This window comes from Pristiophorus japonicus, unplaced genomic scaffold (assembly GCF_044704955.1).
Source record: "Pristiophorus japonicus isolate sPriJap1 unplaced genomic scaffold, sPriJap1.hap1 HAP1_SCAFFOLD_125, whole genome shotgun sequence".
In the NCBI taxonomy this organism is placed as follows: domain Eukaryota; kingdom Metazoa; phylum Chordata; class Chondrichthyes; family Pristiophoridae; genus Pristiophorus; species Pristiophorus japonicus.
Genome location: NW_027250915.1, coordinates 1,049,222 through 1,071,157, shown reverse-complemented (window position 1 = coordinate 1,071,157; position 21,936 = coordinate 1,049,222).

The following is a 21,936-nucleotide window of genomic DNA, read 5'->3' as shown; positions in this document are numbered from 1 at the left end:
TACCCATAGCCCTGTATCAATCCCCAAACTAATCCCACTGTCCCGCTCTCTTCCCACAGTCCTGTATCAATCCCCAAAACTAATCCCACTGCACCGCTCTCTACCCATAGTCCTGTATCAATCCCAAACTGATCCCAATGCCCCGCTCTCTCCCCATAGTCCTGTATCAATCCCCAAACTAATCCCACTGCCCCGCTCTCTCGCCATAGTCCTGTATCAATGCAAAACTAATCTCACTGACCCCATCTCTCCCCATAGTCCTGTATCAATCCCCAAACTAATGCCACTGCCCTGCTCTCTCCCCATAGTCCTGTATCAATCCCCAAACTAATCCCACTGCCCCGCTCTCTCCACGTAGCCCTGTATCAATCCCCAAACTATTCCTATTGCCCCACTCTCTCCACATAGCCCTGTATCAATCCCAAACTAATTCAACTGCCCCGCTCTCTCCCCATAGTCCTGTATCAATTCCCCAAACTAATCCCATTGACCCGCTCTCTCTCCATAGCCCTGTATCAATCCCCAAACAATTCTCACTGCCCCGCTCTCTTCCCATAGTCCTGTATCAATCCCCAAACTAATCCCACTGCCCCGCTCTCTCCCTATAATCATGTATCAATCCCAAACTAATCTCTCTGCCCCGCTCTCTCCACATAGTCCTGTATCAATGCCAAACTAATCTCACAGACCCCCTCTCTCCCCATAGTCCTGTATCAATCCGCAAACTAATGCCACTGCCCTGTTCTCTCCACATAGTCCTGTTTCAATCCCAAACTATTCCCACTGCCCCGCTCTCTCCCCATAGTCCTGTATCAATTCCCCAAACTAATCCCACTGACCCGCTCTCTCCCCATAGCCCTGTATCAATCCCCAAACTAATCCCACTGCCCTGCTCTCTTCCCATAGTCCTCTATCAATCCCCAAACTAATCCCACTGCCCAGCTGTCTCCCCATAGTCCTGTATTAATCCCAAACTGATCCCACTGCCCCGGTCTCTCCCAGTAGTCCTGTATCAATCCCCAAACTAATCGCACTGCCCCGCTCTCTCCCCATCGTCCTGTATCAATGCCAAACTAATCTCACTGACCCCCTCTCTCCCCATAGTCCTGTATCAATCTCCAAACTAATCCCACTGCCCCGCTCTCTCCCCATAGTCCTGTATCAATCCCAAACTAATCCCACTGCCTCGCTCTCTCTCCATAGTCATTTACCAATCCCAAACTAATCCCACTGCGTCGCTCTCTCTCCATAGTCCTTTATCAACCCCCAAACTAATCTGACTGCCTCGCTCTCTCCCCACATTCCTGTATCAATCCACAAACTAATGCCACTGCCCTGCTCTCTCCCCATAGTCCTGTATCAATCTCCAAACTAATCCCACTGCCCGGCTCTCTCCACAAAGCCCTCTATCAATCCCCAAACTATTCCGACTGCCCCACTCTCTCCACATAGCCCTGTGTCAATCCCAAACTAATTCAACTGCCCCGCTCTCTCCCCATAGTCCTGTATCAATTCCCCAAACTAATCCCACTGACCCGCTCTCTCCCCATAGCCCATATCAATACCCAAACTAATCCCACTGCCCCGCTCTCTTCCCATAGACCTGTATCAATCCCCAAACTAATCCCACTGCCCCGCTCTCTCCCCATAGTCCTGTATCAATCCCCATCTGATCCCACTGCCCCGGTCTCTCCCCATAGTCCTGTATCAATCCCCAAACTAAACGCACTGCCCCGCTCTCTCCCCATAGTCCTGTATCAATGCCAAACAAATGACACTAACCCCCTATCTCCCCATAGTCCTGTATCAATCCCGAACTAATCCCACAGCCCCGCGCTCTCCCCATCGTCCTGTATCAATCTCCAAACTAATCCCACTGCCCCACTCTCTCCCCATAGTCCTGTATCAATCCCAATCTAATCCCACTGCCTCGCTCTCTCTCCATAGTCCTTTATCAAACCCCAAACTAATCCCACTGCCCCGCTATCTCCCCATAATCCTGTATCTGTCCCAAAATAATCCCACTGCCCCACTCTCTCCCCAAAGTCCTGTATCAACCCCCAAACTAATCCTACTGCCCCGCTCTCTCCCCATAGTCCTGTATCAATACCCAAACAAAATCCCACTGCCCCACTCTCTCCCCATAGTTCTGTAACAATCCCCAAACTAATCACACTGCCCCGCTCTCTCCACATACTCCTGTATCAATTCCTCAAACTAATCTCACTGCCCCACTCTCTCCCCATAGTCCTGTATCAATCCCAAACTAATTCCACTGCCCTGCTCTCTCCCCATAGTCCTGTATCAACTTTCCAAACTAATCGCACTGCCACGCTCTCTCCCCATCGCCCTGTATCAATCCCCAAACTAATCCCACTGCCCCGCTCTCTCCCCATAGCCCTGTACCAATCCCCAAACTAATCCCACTGCCCTGCTCTCTCCCCATAGTCCTGTATCAATTCCCCAAACTAATCCCACTGCCCCGCTCTCTCCCCATAGCCCTGTACCAATCCCCAAACTAATCCCACTGCCCTGCTCTCTCCCCATAGTCCTGTATCAGTCCCAAAACTAATGCCACTGCCCCGCTCTCTCCCCATAGTCCTGTATCAATCCCCAAACTAATCCCACTACCACGCTCTCTCCCCATAGTCCTGTATCAATCCCCAAGCTAATCCCACTGCCCCGCTCTCTCCCCATAGTCCTGTATCAATCCCCAAACTAATCCCACTGCCCCGCTCTCTCCTCATAGTCCTGTACCAATCCCCAAACTAATCCCACTGCCCCGCCCTCTCCCCATAGTCCTGTATCAGTCCCGAAACTAATCCCACAGCCCCGCTCTCTCCCCATAGCTCTGTACCAATCCCCGAACTAATCCCACTGCCTCGCTGTCTCCCCATAATCCTGTATCAATTCCAGAATCGATACAGGGAGACCGATAGAGACACACACACTCACACACACACTCTCTCTCTGACGCTCTCTCTCTCCAACTCTCTCTGTCTCCCTTTCTCTCTTTGTTTCTCTGTCTATCTGTGTCTCAGTTTTTTCTCTCTCTCTGACTCTCACTCTTTATCTCTGCATGTCTTTCTTTATCTCTCTCTCTCTCTCTCTGGCTCTATCTATCTCTCTCCGTCTGTCTCTTTCTCTATGTCTTTCTCTTTCTCCATCTCTGTGCCTCTCTCGCTCACTATTTCTGTCACTCTCACTCTCTTGTCTCTCTCTCTCTCTCTCTCTCTCTCTCTCTGTCTCAATCTCTCTCTCTTTCTCTGTAACACGTGTCCTGGTGTAAAATCGTCACCACGCATTTCATGTAAAATGGCTGCTCAATCTCACCCAAACTAATCCCACTGCCCCGCTCTCTCCCCATAGCCCTGTATCAATCCCCAAACTATTCCCACTGCCCCACTCTCTCCACATAGCCCTGTATCAATCCCAAACTAATCCCACTGCCCCGCTCTCTACCCATAGTCCTGTATCAATCCCAAACTGATCCCAATGCCTCGGTCTCTCCCCACAGTCCTGTATCAATCCCCAAACTAATCCCACTGCCCGCTCTCTCGCCATAGTCCTGTATCAATGCCAAACTAATATCACTGACACCCTCTCTCCCCATAGTCCTGTATCAATCCCCAAACTAATGCCACTGTCCTGCTCTCTCCCCATAGTCCTGTATCAATCCCCAAACTAATCCCACTGCCCCGCTCTCTCCCCATAGCCCTATATCAATCCCCAAACTATTCCTACTGCCCTACTCTCTCCACATAGCCCTGTATCAAACCCAAACTAATCCCACTGTCCCGCTCTCTCCCCAAAGTCCTGTATCAATTCCCCAAACTAAACCCACTGACCCGCTCTCTCCCCATAGCCCTGTATCAATCCCCAAACTAATCCCACTGCCCCGCTCTCTTCCCATAGTCCTGTATCAATCCCTAAACTAATCCCACTGCCCCGCTCTCTCACCATAGTCCTGTACCAATCCCAAACTGATCCCACTGACCCAGTCTCTCCCCATAGTCCTTTATCAATCCCCAAACTAATTCCACTGCCCCACTCTCTCCCCATAGTCCTGTATCAATGCCAAACTAATCTCACTGACCCCCTCTATCCCCATAGTCCTGTATCAATCCCGAACTAATCCCACTGACCCGCTCTCTCCCCATAGTCCTGTATCAATCCCAAACTAATCCCACTGCCCCGCTATCTCCCCATAATACTGTATCTGTCCCAAAATAATCCCACTGCCCGACTCTCTCCCCATAGTCCTGTATCAACCCCCAAATAAATCTGACTGCCTCGCTCTCTCCCCATAGTCCGCTATCAATCCCCAAACTAATCCCACTGCCCCGCTCTCTCCCTACATTCCTGTATCAATCCCCAAACTAATCCCACTGCCCCGCTCTCACCCATAGTCCTGTATCAATGCCAAACTAATCTCACTGACCCCATCTCTCCCAATAGTCCTGTATCAATCCCGAACTAATCCCACTGCCCCGCTCTATCCCCATAGTCCTGTATCAATCTCCAAACTAATCCCACTGCCCCGCTCTCTCCCCATAGTTCTGTATCAATCCCAAACTAATCCCACTGCCTCGGTCTCTCTCCATGGTCCTGTATCAATCCCAAACTAATCCCACTGCCTCGCTATCTCCCCATAATCCTGTATCTGTACCGAAATAATCCCACTGCCCCACTCTCTCCCCATAGTCCTGTATCAAACCCCAAACTAATCCCACTGCCTCGCTCTTTCAACACAGTCCTGTTTCAATCCCCAAACTAATCCCACTGCCCCGCTCTCTCCCCATAGTCCTGTATCAATCCCCAAACTAATCCCACTGCCCCGCTCTCTCCCCACAATCCTGTATCAATCCCCAAACTAATCCCACTGCCCCGCTCTCTCCCCATAGTCCTGTATCAATCCCAAAACTAATCCCACTGTCCCGCTGTCTCCCCATAGTCCTGTATCAATCCCCAAACTGATCCCACTGCCCCGCTCTCTCCCCACATTCCTGTATCAATCCCCAAACTAATCCTACTGCCCCGCTCTCACCCCATAGTCCTGTATCAATACCAAACTAATCTCACTGACGCCATCTCTCCCCAAAGTCCTGTATCAATCCCGAACTAATCCCACTGCCCCGCTCTCTCCCCATCGTCCTGTGTCCATCTCCAAACTAATCCCACTGCACCGCTCTCTCCCCATAGTCCTGTATCAATCCCAAACTAATCCCACTGCCTCGCTCTCTCTCCATAGAACTGTATCAATCCCAAACTAATCCCACTGCCCCGCTATCTCCCCATAATCCTGTATCTGTCCCAAAATAATCCCACTGCCCCGCTCTCTCCTCATAGTCCTGTACCAATCCCCAAACTAATCCCACTGCCCCGCCCTCTCCCCATAGTCCTGTATCAGTCCCGAAACTAATCCCACAGCCCCGCTCTCTCCCCATAGCTCTGTACCAATCCCCGAACTAATCCCACTGCCTCGCTGTCTCCCCATAATCCTGTATCAATTCCAGAATCGATACAGGGAGACCGATAGAGACACACACACTCACACACACACTCTCTCTCTGACGCTCTCTCTCTCCAACTCTCTCTGTCTCCCTTTCTCTCTTTGTTTCTCTGTCTATCTGTGTCTCAGTTTTTTCTCTCTCTCTGACTCTCACTCTTTATCTCTGCATGTCTTTCTTTCTCTCTCTCTCTCTCTCTCTGGCTCTATCTGTCTCTCTCCGTCTGTCTCTTTCTCTATGTCTTTCTCTTTCTCCATCTCTGTGCCTCTCTCGCTCACTATTTCTGTCACTCTCACTCTCTTGTCTCTTCTCTCTCTCTCTCTCTCTATTACTGTCTTCTCTCTCTCTCTCTGTCTCAATCTCTCTCTCTTTCTCTGTAACACGTGTCCTGGTGTAAAATCGTCACCACGCATTTCATGTAAAATGGCTGCTCAATCTCACCCAAACTAATCCCACTGCCCCGCTCTCTCCCCATAGCCCTGTATCAATCCCCAAACTATTCCCACTGCCCCACTCTCTCCACATAGCCCTGTATCAATCCCAAACTAATCCCACTGCCCCGCTCTCTACCCATAGTCCTGTATCAATCTCAAACTGATCCCAATGCCTCGGTCTCTCCCCACAGTCCTGTATCAATCCCCAAACTAATCCCACTGCCCGCTCTCTCCCCATAGTCCTGTATCAATGCCAAACTAATATCACTGACCCCCTCTCTCCCCATAGTCCTGTATCAATCCCCAAACTAATGCCACTGTCCTGCTCTCTCCCCATAGTCCTGTATCAATCCCCAAACTAATCCGACTGCCCCGCTCTCTCCCCATAGCCCTATATCAATCCCCAAACTATTCCTACTGCCCCACTTTCTCCACATAGCCCTGTATCAAACCCAAACTAATCCCACTGCCCCGTTCTCTCCCCAAAGTCATGTATCAATTCCCCAAACTAAACCCACTGACCCGCTCTCTCCCCATAGCCCTGTATCAATCCCCAAACTAATCCCACTGCCCCGCTCTCTTCCCATAGTCCTGTATCAATCCCTAAACTAATCCCACTGCCCCGCTCTCTCCCCATAGTCCTGTACCAATCCCAAACTGATCCCACTGCCCCGGTCTCTCCCCATATCCTTCATCAATCCCCAAACTAATTCCACTGCCCCACTCTCTCCCCATAGTCCTGTATCAATGCCAAACTAATCTCACTGACCCCCTCTATCCCCATAGTCCTGTATCAATCCCGAACTAATCCCACTGACCCGCTCTCACCCCATAGTCCTGTATCAATCCCAAACAAATCCCACTGCCTCGCTCTCTCTCCTTAGTCTTGTATCAATCTCAAACTAATCCCACTGCCCCGCTATCTCCCCATAATACTGTATCTGTCCCAAAATAATCCCACTGCCCGACTCTCTCACCATAGTCCTGTATCAACCCCCAAATTAATCTGACTGCCTCGCTCTCTCCCCATAGTCCGCTATCAATCCCCAAACTAATCCCACTGCCCCGCTCTCTCCCTACATTCCTGTATCAATCCCCAAACTAATCCCACTGCCCCGCTCTCTCCCCATAGTCCTGTATCAATGCCAAACTAATCTCACTGACCCCATCTCTCCCAATAGTCCTGTATCAATCCCGAACTAATCCCACTGCCCCACTCTCTCCCCATAGTCCTGTATCAATCTCCAAACTAATCCCACTGCCCCGCTCTCTCCCCATAGTTCTGTATCAATCCCAAACTAATCCCACTGCCTCGGTCTCTCTCCATAGTCCTGTATCAATCCCAGACTAATCCCACTGCCCCGCTATCTCCCCATAATCGTGTATCTGTACCAAAATAATCCCACTGCCCCACTCTCTCCCCATAGTCCTGTATCAATACCAAACTAATCCCACTGCCTCGCTCTCTCAACACAGTCCTGTTTCAATCCCCAAACTAATCCCACTGCCCCGCTCTCTCCCCATAGTCCTGTATCAATCCCCAAACTAATCCCACTGCCCCGCTCTCTCCCCACAATCCTGTATCAATCCCCAAACTAATCCCACTGCCCCGCTCTCTCCCCATAGTCCTGTATCAATCCCCAAACTAATCCCACTGTCCCGCTGTCTCCCCATAGTCCTGTATAAAATCCCCAAACTGATCCCACTGCCCCGCTCTCTCCCCACATTCCTGTATCAATCCCCAAACTAATCCTACTGCCCCGCTCTCACCCCATAGTCCTGTATCAATACCAAACTAATCTCACTGACGCCATCTCTCCCCAAAGTCCTGTATCAATCCCGAACTAAACCCACTGCCTCGCTCTCTCCCCATAGTCCTGTGTCCATCTCCAAACTAATCCCACTGCCCCGCTCTCTCCCCATAGTCCTGTATCAATCCCAAACTAATCCCACTGCCTCGCTCTCTCTCCATAGACCTGTATCAATCCCAAACTAATCCCACTGCCCCGCTATCTCCCCATAATCCTGTATCTGTCCCAAACTAATCCAACTGCCTCGCTCTCTCCCCATAGTCCTGTATCAATCCCCAAACTAATCCCACTACCCCGCTCTCTATCCATAGTCCTGTATCAATCCCCAAACTAATCCCACTGCCCCGCTCTCTCCCCACAGTCCTGTGTTAATCCCCAAACTAATCCCACTGCCCCGCTCTCTCCCCATAGTCCTGTTTCAATCCCCAAACTAATCCCACTGCCCGCTCTCTCCCCATAGCCCTGTATCAATCCCCAAACTAATCGCACTGCCCCGCTCTCTCCCCATAGTCCTGTATCAATCCCCAAACTAATCCCAACCACCACGCTCTCTCCCCATAGTCCTGTATCAATCCCCAAACTAATCCCACTGCCTTGCTCTCTCCCCATAGTCCAGTATCAATCCCCAAACTAATCCCACTGCCCCGATCTCTCCCCATTGTCCTGTATCAAAGCCAAACTAATCTCACTGACCCCCTCTCTCCACATAGTCCTGTATCAATCCCGAACTAATCCCACTTCCCCGCTCTCCCCCCATAGTCCTGTATCAATCAACAACCTATTCCCACTGCCCCGCTCTCTCCCCATAGTCCTGTATCAATCCCAAACTAATCCCACTGCCTCGCTCTCTCTCCACAGTCCTGTATCAATCCCAAACTAATCCCACTGCCCCGCTATCTCCCATTAATCCTGTATCTGTCCCAAAATAATCTCACTGCCCCACTCTCTCCCCATCGTCCTGTATCAACCCCCAAACTAATCCCACTGCCTCGCTCTCTCCCCATAGTCCTGTATCAATCCCCAAACAAATCCCACTGCCCCGCTCTCTCCCCATAGTCCTGTATCAATTCCCCAAACTAATCCCACTGCCCCGCTATCTCCCGATAATCGTGTATCTGTCCCAAAATTATCTCACTGCCCCACTCTCTCCCCATAGTCCTGTATCAACCCCCAAACTAATCCACTGCCCCGCTCTCACCCCATAGTCCTGTATCAATGCCAAAATTATCTCACTGACCCCCTCTATCCCCATAGTCCTGTATCAATCCCGAACTAATCCCACTGCCTCGCTCTCTCTCCATAGTCTTGTATCAATCCCAAACTAATCCTACTGCCCCGCTATCTCCCCATAATCCTGTATCTGTCCCAATATAATCCCACTGCCCCACTCTCTCCCCATAGTCCTGTATCAACCCCCAAACTAATCTGACTGCTTCGCTCTCTCCCTGTAGTCCGGTATCAATCCCCAAACTAATCCCACTGCCCCGCTCTCTCCCCATAGTCCTGTATCAATCCCCAAACTAATCCCACTGCCCCGCTCTCTCCCAACATTCCTGTATCAATCCCCAAACTAATCCTACTGCCCCGCTCTCTCCCCATAGTCCTGTATCAATGCCAAACCAATCTCACTGACGCCATCTCTCCCCATAGTCCTGTATCAATCCCGAACTAATCCCACTGCCCCACTCTCTCCCCATAGTCCTGTATCAACCTCCAAACTAATCCCACTGCCTTGCTCTCTCAACACAGTCTTGTTTCAATCCCCAAACTCATCCCACTGCCCCGCTCTCCCCATTGTCCTGTATCAATCCCCAAACTAATCCCACTGCCCCGCTCTCTCCCCATAGTTCTGTATCAATCCCAAACTAAACCCACTGCATCGGTCTCTCTCCATAGTCCTGTATCAATCCCAAACTAATCCCACTGCCCCGCTATCTCCCCATAATCCTGTATCTGTCCCAAAATAATCCCACTGCCCCACTCTCTCCCCATAGTCCTTTATCAACCCCCAAACTAATCCCACTGCCTTGCTCTCTCAACACAGTCTTGTTTCAATCCCCAAACTCATCCCACTGCCCCACTCTCTCCCCATAGTCGTGTATCAACCCCCAAACTAATCCCACTGCCTTGCTCTCTCAACACAGTCTTGTTTCAATCCCCAAACTCATCCCACTGCCCCTCTCTCCCCACAGTCCTGTATCAATCCCCAAACTAATCCCACTGCCCCGCTCTCTCCCCACAGTCCTGTATCAATCCCCAAACTAATCCCACTGCCCCGCTCTCTCCCCATAGTCCTGTATCAATCTCCAAACTAATCCCACTGCCCCGCTCTCTCCCCATAGTTCTGTATCAATCCCAAACTAATCCCACTGCATCGGTCTCTCTCCATAGTCCTGTATCAATCCCAAACTAATCCCACTGCCCCGCTACCTCCCCATAATCCTGTATCTGTCCCAAAATAATCCCACTGCCCCACTCTCTCCCCATAGTCCTGTATCAACCCCCAAACTAATCCCACTGCCTTGCTCTCTCAACACAGTCCTGTTTCAATCCCCAAACTCATCCCACTGCCCCGCTCTCTCCCCATAGTCCTGTATCAATCCCCAAACTAATCCCACTGCCCTGCTCTCTCCCCATAGTCCTGTATCAATCCCCAAACTAATCCCACTGCCCCGCTCTCTCCCCATAGTCCTGTATCAATCCCCAAACTAATCCCACTGCCCCGTTCTCTCCCCATAGTCTTGTATCACTGCCAAAATAATCTCACTGACGCCATCTCTCCCCATAGTCCTGTATCAATCCCGAACTAATCCCACTGCCCCGCCCTCTCCCCATAGTCCTGTGTCCATCCCCAAACTAATCCCACTGCCCCGATCTCTCCCCATTGTCCTGTATCAATGCCAAACTAATCTCACTGACCCCCTCTCTCCACATAGTCCTGTATCAATCCCGAACTAATCCCACTTCCCCGCTCTCTCCCCATAGTCCTGTATCAATCTCCAACCTATTCCCACTGCCCCGCTCTCTCCCCATAGTCCTGTATTAGTCCCAAACTAATCCCACTGCCTCGCTCTCTCTCCATTGTCCGGTATCAATCCCAAACTAATCCCACTGCCCCGCTATCTCCCCATAATCCTGTATCTGTCCCAAAATAATCTCACTGCCCCACTCTCTCCCCATCGTCCTGTATCAACCCCCAAACTAATCCCACTGCCTCGCTCTCTCCCCATAGTCCTGTATCAATCCCCAAACAAATCCCACTGCCCCCCTCTCTCCCCATAGTCCTGTATCAATGCCAAACTAATCTCACTGACCCCGCTCTCTCCCCATAGTCCTGTTTCAATCTCCAAACTAATCCCACTGCCCCGCTCTCACCCCATAGTCCTGTATCAATCCCAAACTAATCCCACTGCCTCGCTCTCTCTCCATAGTCCTGTATCAATCCCAAACTAATCCCACTGCCCCGCTATCTCCCCATAATCCTGTATCTGTCCCAAAATAATCCCACTGCCCCACTCACTCCCCATAGTCCTGTATCAACCCCCAAACTAATCTGACTGCCCTGCTCTCTCCCCATAGTCCGGTATCAATCCCCAAACTAATCCCACTGCCCCGCTCTCTCCCCATAGTCCTGTATCAATCCCCAAACTAATCCCACTGCCCCGCTCTCTCCCAACATTCCTGTTTAAATCCCCAAACTAATCCTATTCCCCCGCTCTCTCCCCATAGTCCTGTATCAATGCCAAACTAATCTCACTGACGCCATCTCTCCCCATAGTCCTGTATCAATCTCCAAACTAATCCCACTGCCTTGCTCTCTCCCCATAGTCCTGTATCAATCCCAAACTAATCCCACTGCCTCGCTCTCGCTCGATAGTCCTGCATCAATCCCAAACTAATCCCACTGCCCCGCTATCTCCCCATAATCCTGTATCTGTCACAAAATAATCCCACTGCCCCACACTCTCCCCATAGTCCTGTATCAACCCCCAAACTAATCCCACTGCCTTGCTCTCTCCCCATAGTCCTGTATCAATCCCCAAACTAATCCCACTGCCCCGATCTCTCCCCATTGTTCTGTATCAATGCCAAACTAATCTCACTGACCCCCTCTCTCCCCATAGTCCTGTAGCAATCCCGAACTAATCCCACATCCCCGCTCTCTCCCCATAGTCCTGTATCAATCCCAAACTAATCCCACTGCCTCGCTCTCTCCCCATAGTTCGGTATCAATCCCCAAACTAATCCCATGCCCCGCTCTCTCCCCAGAGTCCTGTATCAATCCCCAAACTAATCCCACTGCCCCGCTCTCTCCCCATAGTACTGCATCAATCCCAAACTGATCCCACTGCGCCGGTCTCTCCCCATAGTCCTGTATCAATCCCCAAATTCATCGCACTGCCCCGCTCTCTCCCCATAGCCCTGCATCAATCCCCAAACTATTCCCAATGCCCCACTGTCTCCACATAGCCCTGTATCAATCCCAAACTAATCACACTGCCCTGCTCTCTCCCCATAGTCTTGTATCAATTCCCCAAACTAATCCCACTGACCCGCTCTCTCCCCATAGCCCTGTATCAATCCCCAAACTAATCCCACTGCCCCGCTCTCTTCCCATCGTCCTGTATCAATCCCCAAACTAATCCCACTGCCTCGCTCTCTCTCCATAGTCCTGTATCAATCCCAAACTAATCCCACTGCCCCGCTATCTCACGATAATCCTGTATCTGTCCCAAAATAATCTCACTGCCCCACTCTCTCCCCATCGTCCTGTATCAACCCCCAAACTAATCCCACTGCCTCGCTCTCTCCCCATAGTTCGGTATCAATCCCCAAACTAATCCCATGCCCCGCTCTCTCCCCAGAGTCCTGTATCAATCCCCAAACTAATCCCACTGCCCCGCTCTCTCCCCACATTCCTGTATCAATCCCCAAACTAATCCCACTGACCCGCTCTCTCCCGATAGCCCTGTATCAATCCCCAAACTAATCCCACTGCGCCGTTCTCTTCCTATAGTCCTCTATCAATCCCCAAACTAATCCCACTGCCCCGCTCTCTCCCCATAGTACTGCATCAATCCCAAACTGATCCCACTGCGCCGGTCTTTCCCCATAGTCCTGTATCAATCCCCAAACTCATCGCACTGCCCCGCTCTCTCCCCATAGCCCTGCATCAATCCCCAAACTATTCCCAATGCCCCACTGTCTCCACATAGCCCTGCATCAATCCCAAACTAATCACACTGCCCCGATCTCTCCCCATAGTCCTGTATCAATTCCCCAAACTAATCCCACTGACCCGCTCTCTCCCCATAGCCCTGTATCAATCCCCAAACTAATCCCACTGCCCCGCTCTCTTCCCATCGTCCTGTATCAATCCCCAAACTAATCACACTGCCCCGCTCTCTCCCCATAGCCCTGTGTCAATCCCCAAACTATTCCTACTGCCCCACTCGCTACACATAGCCCTGTATCAATCCCACACTAATCCCACTGCCCCGCTCTCTCCCCACATTCCTGTATCAATCCCCAAACTAATCGCACTGCCCCGCTCTCTCCCCATAGCCCTGCATCAATCCCCAAACTATTCCCACTGCCCCACTGTCTCCACATAGCCCTGTGTCAATCCCAAACTAATCCCACTGCCCCGCTCTCTCCCCATAGTCCTGTATCAATTCCCCAAACTAATCCCACTGACCCGCTCTCTCCCCATAGCCCTGTATCAATCCCCAAACTCATCCCACTGCCCCGCTCTCTTCCCATAGTCCTGTATCAATCCCCAAACTGATCCCAATGCCCCGGTCTCTCCCCATAGTCCTGTATCAATCCCCAAACTAATCCCACTGCCCCGCTCTCTCCCATAGTCCTGTATCAATGCCAAACTAAACTCACTGACCCCCTCTTTCCCCATAGTCCTGTATCAATCCCCAAACTAATGCCACTGCCCCGCTCTCTCCCCATAGTCCTGTATCAATCCCAAACTAATCCCACTGCCCCGCTCTCTCCCCATAGTCCTGTATCAATTCCCCAAACTAATCCCACTGACCCGCTCTCTCCCCATAGCAGTGTATCAATGCCAAACTAATCTTACTACCCCACTCGCTACACATAGCCCTGTATCAATCCCAAACTAATCCCACTGCCCCGCTCTCTCCCCACATTCCTGTATCAATCCCCAAACTAATCGCACTGCCCCGCTCTCTCCCCATAGCCCTGCATCAATCCCCAAATTATTCCCACTGCCCCACTGTCTCCACATAGCCCTGTGTCAATCCCAAACTAATCCCACTGCCCCGCTCTCTCCCCATCGTCCTGTATCAATTCCCCAAACTAATCCCACTGACCCGCTCTCTCCCCATAGCCCTGTATCAATCCCCAAACTAATCCCACTGCCCCGCTCTCTCCACATAGTCCTGTATCAATTCCCCAAACTAATCCCACTGACCCGCTCTCTCCCCATAGCCCTGTATCAATCCCCAAACTAATCCCACTGCCCCGCTCTCTTCCCATCGTCCTGTATCAAACCCCAAGCTAATCACACTGCCCCGCTCTCTCCCCATAGCCCTGTGTCAATCCCCAAACTATTCCTACTGCCCCACTCGCTACACATAGCCCTGTATCAATCCCAAACTAATCCCACAGCCCCGCTCTCTCCCCACATTCCTGTATCAATCCCCAAACTAATCGCACTGCCCCGCTCTCTCCCCATAGCCCTGCATCAATCCCCAAACTAATCCCACTGCCCCGCTCTCTTCCCATAGTCCTGTATCAATCCCCAAACTGATCCCAATGCCCCGGTCTCTCCCCATAGTCCTGTATCAATCCCCAAACTAATCCCACTGCCCCGCTCTCTCCCATAGTCCTGTGTCAATCCCGAACTAATCCCACTACCCCGCTCTCTCCCCATAGTCCTGTATCAATCTCCAAACTAATCCCACTGCCCCGCTCTCACCCCATAGTCCTGTATCAATCCCAAACTAATCCCACTGCCTCGCTCTCTCTCCATATACCTGTATCAATCCCGAACTAATCCCACTACCCCGCTATCTCCCCATAATCCTGTATCTGTCCCAAAATAATCCCACTGCCCCACTCTCTCCCCATAGTCCTGTATCAACCCCTAAACTAATCTGACTGCCTCGCTCTCTCCCCATAGTCCGGTATCAATTCCCAAACTAATCCCACTGCCCCACTCTCTCCCCATAGTACTGTTTCAATCCCCAAACTAATCCCACTGCCCCGCTCTCTCCCCACATTCCTGTGTCAATCCCCAAACTAATACCACTGACCCGCTGTCTCCCCACAGCCTGTATCAATCCCCAAACTAATCCCACTGTCCCGTTCTCTTCCCATAGTCCTGTATCAATCCCAATACTAATCCCACTGCCCCGCTCTCTCCCCATAGTACTGTATCAATCCCAAACTGATCCCACTGCCCCGGTCTCTCCCCATAGTCCTGTATCAATCCCAAACTAATCGCACTGTCCCGCTCTCTCCCCATAGTCCTGTATCAATGCTAAACTAATCTCACTGACCCCCTCTCTCCCCATAGTCCTGTATCAATCCCGAACTAATCCCACTGACCCGCTCTCTCCCCATAGTACTGTATCAATCTCCAAATTAATCCCACTGATCCGCTCTCTCCCCATAGTCCTGTATCAATCCCAAACTAATCCCACTGCCTCGCTCTCGCTCGATAGTCCTGCATCAATCCCAAACTAATCCCACTGCCCCGCTATCTCCCCATAATCCTGTATCTGTCCCAAAATAATCGCACTGCCCCACTCTCTCCCCATAGTCCTGTATCAACCCCCAAACTAATCCCACTGCCTCGCTCTCTCCCCATTGTCCTGTATCAATCCCCAAACTAATCCCACTGCCCCGCTTTCTCCCCATAGTCCTTTATCAATCCCCAAACTGATCCCACTGCCCAGCTCTCTCCCCACAGTCCTGTATCAATCCCCAAACTAATCCCACTGCCCCGCTCGCTCCCCATAGTCCTGTGTCAATCCCCAAACTGATCCCACTGCCCCGCTCTCTCCCCACAGTCCTGTATCAATCACCAAACTAATCCCACTGCCCCGCTCTCTCCCCACAGTCCTGTGTGAATCCCCAAACTAATCCCACTGCCCCGCTCTCTCCCCATAGTCCTGTATCAATCCCCAAACTAATCCCACTGCCCGCTCTCTCCCCATAGCCCTGTATCAATCCCCAAACTAATCGCACTGCCCCGCTCTCTCCCCATAGTCCTGTATCAATCCCCAAACTAAACCCACTGCCTTGCTCTCTCCCCATAGTCCTGTATCAATCCCCAAACTAATCCCACTGGCCCGATCTCTCCCCATTGTCCTGTATCAATGCCAAACTAATCTCACTGACCCCCTCTCTCCCCATAGTCCTGTATCAATCACGAACTAATCCCACTTCCCCGCTCTCTCCCCATAGTCCTGTATCAATCTCCAAATTAATCCCACTGTCCCGCTCTCTCCCCATAGTCCTGTATCAATCTCCAAACTAATCCCACTTCCCCGCTCTCTCCCCATAGTCCTGTACCAGCTCCAAACTAATCCCACTGCCCCGCTCTCTCCCCATAGTCCTGTGTCAATCCCCAAACTAATCCCACTGCCCCGCTCTCTCCCAATAGTCCTGTATCAACCCCCAAACTAATCCCACTGCCCCGCTCTCTCCCCATAGCCCTGTATCAATCCCCAAACTAATCACACTGCCCGGCTCTCTCCCCATAGTCCTGTATCAATCCCCAAACTAATCCCACTACCACGCTCTCTCCCCATAGTCCTGTATCAATCCCCAAACTAATCCCACTGCCTTGCTCTCTCCCCATAGTCCTGTATCAATACCCAAACTAATCCCACTGTCCGGATCTCTCCCCATTGTCCTGTATCAATGCTAAACTAAACTTACTGACCCCCTCTCTCCCCATAGTCCTGTATCAATGCCGAACTAATCCCACTTCCCCGCTCTCTCCCCATAGTCCTGTATCAATCTCCAACCTAATCCCACTGCCTCGCTCTCTCTCCATAGTCCTGTATCAATCCCAAACTAATCCCACTGTTCCGCTATCTCCCGATAATCCTGTATCTGTCCCAAAAAATCTCAATGCCCCACTCTCTCCCCATCGTCCTGTATCAACCCCCAAACTAATCCCACTGCTTCGCTCTCTCCCCATAGTTCGGTATCAATCCCCAAACTAATCCCACTGCCCCGCTCTCTCCCCAGAATCCTGTATCAATCCCCAAACTAATCCCACTGTCCCGCTCTCTCCCCACATTCCTGTATCAATCCCCAAACTAATCCCACTGTCCCGCTCTCTCCCGATAGCCCTGTATCAATCCCCAAACTAATCCCACTGCGCCGTTCTCTTCCTATAGTCCTGTATCAATCCCCAAACTAATCCCACTGTCCCGCTCTCTCCCCATAGTACTGTATCAATCCCAAACTGATCCCACTGCCCCGGTCTCTCCCCTTGGTCCTGTATCAATCCCCAAACTAATCGCACTGCCCCGCTCTCTCCCCATAGCCCTGCATCAATCCCCAAACTATTCACACTGCCCCACTGTCTCCACATAGCCCTGTATCAATCCCAAACTAATCCCACTGCCCCGCTCTCTCCCCATAGTCCTGTATCAATTCCCCAAACTAATCCCACTGACCCGCTCTCTACCCATAGCCCTGTATCAATCCCCAAACTAATCCCACTGCCCCGCTCTCTCCCCATATTCCTGTATCAATCCCAAACTAATCTCACTAACCCCCTCTCTCCCCATAGTCCTGTATCAATCCCCAAACTAATGCCACTGCCCTGCTCTCTCCCCACAGTCCTGTATCAATCCCCAAACTAATCCCACTGCCCCGCTCTCTCCCCATCGCCCTGTGTCAATCCCCAAACTATTCCTACTGCCCCACTCGCTAGACATAGCCCTGTATCAATCCCAAACTAATCCCACTGCCCCGCTCTCTCCCCATAGTCCTGTATCAAGTCCCCAAACTAATCCCACTGACCCGCTCTCTCCCCATAGCACTGTATCTATCAATACAAACTAATCCCACTGCCTCGCTCTCTTCCCATACTCCTATAATAATCCCCAAACTAATCCCACTGCCCCGCTCTCTCCCCATAGTCCTGTATCAATCCCAAACCGATCCCACTGCCCCGGTCTGTCCCCATAGTCCTGTCTCAATCCCCAAACTAATCGCACTGCCCCGCTCTCTCCCCATAGTCCTGTATCAATGCCAAACTAATCTCACTGACCCCCTCTCTCCCCATAGTCCTGTGTCAATCCCGAACTAATCCCACTGCCCCGCTCTCTCCCCATAGTCCTGTATCAATCTCCAAACTAATCCCACTGCCCCGCTCTCACCCCATAGTCCTGTATCAATCCCAAACTAATCGCACTGCCTCGCTCTCTCTCCATAGTCCTGTATCAATCCCAAACTAATCCCACTGCCCCGCTCTCTCACAACATTCCTGTTTAAATCCCCAAACTAATCCTACTGCCCCGCTCTCTCCCCAGAGTCCTGTATCAATGCCAAACTAATCTCACTGACGCCATCTCTCCCCATAGTCCTGTATCAATCCCGAACTAATCCCACTGCCCCGCTCTCTCCCCATAGTCCTGTATCAATCTCCAAACTAATCCCACTGCCCCGTCTCTCCCCATAGTTCTGTATCAATCCCAAACTAATCCCACTGCCTCGGTCTCTCTCCATAGTCCTGTATCAATCCCAAACTAATCCCACTGCCCCGCTATCTCCCCATAATCCTGTATCTGTCCCAAAATAATCCCACTGCCCCACTCTCTCCCCATAGACCTGTATCAATCCCCAAACTAATCACACTGCCCCGCTCTCTCCCCATAGTCCTGTATCAATCCCCAAACTAATCCCACTGCCCCGCTCTCTCCCCACAGTCCTGTATCAATCCCCAAACTAATCCCACTGCCCCGCTCTCTCCCCACATTCCTGTATCAATCCCCAAACTAATCCCACTGACCCGCTCTCTCCCGATAGCCCTGTATCAATCCCCAAACTAATCCCACTGCGCCGTTCTCTTCCTATAGCCCTGCATCAATCCCCAAACTATTCCCACTGCCCCACTGTCTCCACATAGCCCTGTATCAATCCCAAAACTAATCCCACTGCCCCGCTCTCTCCCCATAGTACTGTATCAATCCCAAACTGATCCCACTGCCCCGGTCTCTCACCATAGTCCTGTATCAATCCCAAACTAATCGCACTGCCCCGCTCTCTCCCCATAGTCCTGTATCAATGCTAAACTAATCTCACTGACCCCCTCTCTCCCCATAGTCCTGTATCAATCCCGAACTAATCCCACTGACCCGCTCTCTCCCCATAGTACTGTATCAATCTCCAAATTAATCCCACTGACCCGCTCTCTCCCCTTAGTCCTGTATCAATCCCAAACTAATCCCACTGCGTCGCTCTCGCTCGATAGTCCTGCATCAATCCCAAACTAATCCCACTGCCCCGCTATCTCCCCATAATCCTGTATCTGTCCCAAAATAATCCCACTGCCCCACTCTCTCCCCATAGTCCTGTATCAACCCCCAAACTAATCCCACTGCCTCGCTCTCTCCCCATAGTCATGTATCAATCCCCAAACTAATCCCACTGCCCCTCTTTATCCCCATAGTCCTGTACCAATCCCCAAACTGATCCCACTGCCCTGCTCTCTCCCCACAGTCCTGTATCAATCCCCAAACTAATCCCACTGCCCCGCTCTCTCCCAATAGTCCTGTATCAATCCCCAAACTAATCGCACTGCCCGCTCTCTCCCCATAGCCCTGTATCAATCCCCAAACTAATCGCACTGCCCTTCTCTCTCCCCATAGTCCTGTATCAAACCCCAAACTAATCCCACTACCACGCTCGCTCCCCATAGTCCTGTATCAATCCCCAAACTAATCCCACTGCCCCGCTCTCTCCCCACAGTCCTGTATCAATCACCAAACTAATCCCACTGCCCCGCTCTCTCCCCACAGTCCTGTGTGAATCCCCAAACTAATCCCACTGCCCCGCTCTCTCCCCACAGTCCTGTATCAATCCCAAAACTAATCCCACTGCCCCGCTCTCTCCCCACAGTCCTGTATCAATCACCAAACTAATCCCACTGCCTTGCTCTCTCCCCATAGTCCTGTATCAATCCCCAAACTAATCCCACTGGCCCGATCTCTCCCCATTGTCCTGTATCAAGGCGAAACTAATCTCACTGACCCCCTCTCTCCCCATAGTCCTGTATTAATCACGAACTAATCCCACTTCCCCGCTCTCTCCCTATAGTCCTGTATCAATCTCCAACCTAATCCCACTGCCCCGCTCTCTCCCCATAGTCCTGTATCAATGCCAAACTAATCTCACTGACGCCATCTCTCCCCATAGTCCTGTATCAATTCCAAACTAATCCCACTGCCTCGCTCTCTCTCCATAGTCCTGTATCAATCCCAAACTAATCCCACTGCCCCGCTATCTCCCCATAATCCTGTATCTGTCCCAAAATAATCCCACTGCCCCACTCTCTCCCCATAGACCTGTATCAATCCCCAAACTAATCACACTGCCCCGCTCTCTCCCCATAGTCCTGTATCAATCCCCAAACTAATCCCACTGCCCCGCTCTCTCCCCACAGTCCTGTATCAATCCCCAAACTAATCCCACTGCCCCGCTCTCTCCCCACAGTCCTGTGTCAATCCCCAAACTAATCCCACTGCCCCGCTCTCTCCCCACAGTCCTGTATCAATCCCCAAACTAATCCCACTGCCCGCTCTCTTCCCAGAGCCCTGTTTCAATCCCCAAACTAATCGCACTGCCCCGCTCTCTCCCCATAGTACTGTATCAATCCCCAAACTAATCCCACTGCCTTGCTCTCTCCCCATAGTCCTGTATCAATCCCCAAACTAATCCCACTGCCCCGCTCTCTCCCCATAGTCCTTTATCAATGCTAAACTAATCTCACTGACCCCCTCTCTCCCCATAGTCCTGTATCAATCCCGAACTAATCCCACTGACCCGCTTTCTCCCCATAGTACTTTATCAATCTCCAAATTAATCCCACTGACCCGCTCTCTCCCCATAGTCCTGTATCAATCCCAAACTAATCCCACTGCCTCGCTCTCGCTCGATAGTCCTGTGTCAATCCCAAACTAATCCCACTGTCCGCTCTCTCCCCATAGTCCTGTATCAATCCCCAAACTAATCCCACTACCACGCTCGCTCCCCATAGTCCTGTATCAATCCTCAAACTAATCCCACTGCCTTGCTCTCTCCCGATAGACCTGTATCAATCCCCAAACTAATCACACTGCCCCGCTCTCTCCCCATAGTCCTGTATCAATCCCCAAACTAATCCCACTGCCCCGCTCTCTCCCCACAGTCCTGTATCAATCACCAAACTAATCCCACTGCCCCGCTCTCTCCCCACAGTCCTGTGTCAATCCCCAAACTAATCCCACTGCCCCGCTCTCTCCCCATAGTGCTGTATCAATCCCCAAACTAATCCCACTACCACGCTCTCTCCCCATAGTCCTGTATCAATCCACAAACTAATCCCACTGCCTCGCTCTCTCCCCATAGTTCGGTATCAATCCCCAAACTAATCCTACTGCCCCGCTCTCTCCCCATAGTCCTGTATCAATGCCAAACTAATCTCACTGACGCCATCTCTCCCCATAGTCCTGTATCAATTCCAAACTAATCCCACTGCCTCGGTCTCTCTCCATAGTCCTGTGTCAATCCCAAACTAATCCCACTGCCCCGCTATCTCCCCATAATCCTGTATCTGTCCCAAAATAATCCCACTGCCCCACTCTCTCCCCATAGACCTGTATCAATCCCCAAACTAATCACACTGCCCCGCTCTCTCCCCATAGTCCTGTATCAATCCCCAAACTAATCCCACTGCCCCGCTCTCTCCCCACAGTCCTGTATCAATCCCCAAACTAATCCCACTGCCCCGCTCTCTCCCCACAGTCCTGTGTCAATCCCCAAACTAATCCCACTGCCCCGCTCTCTCCCCACAGTCCTGTATCAATCCCCAAACTAATCCCACTGCCCGCTCTCTCCCCACAGTCCTGTATCAATCCCCAAACTAATCCCACTGCCCGCTCTCTCCCCAGAGCCCTGTTTCAATCCCCAAACTAATCGCAC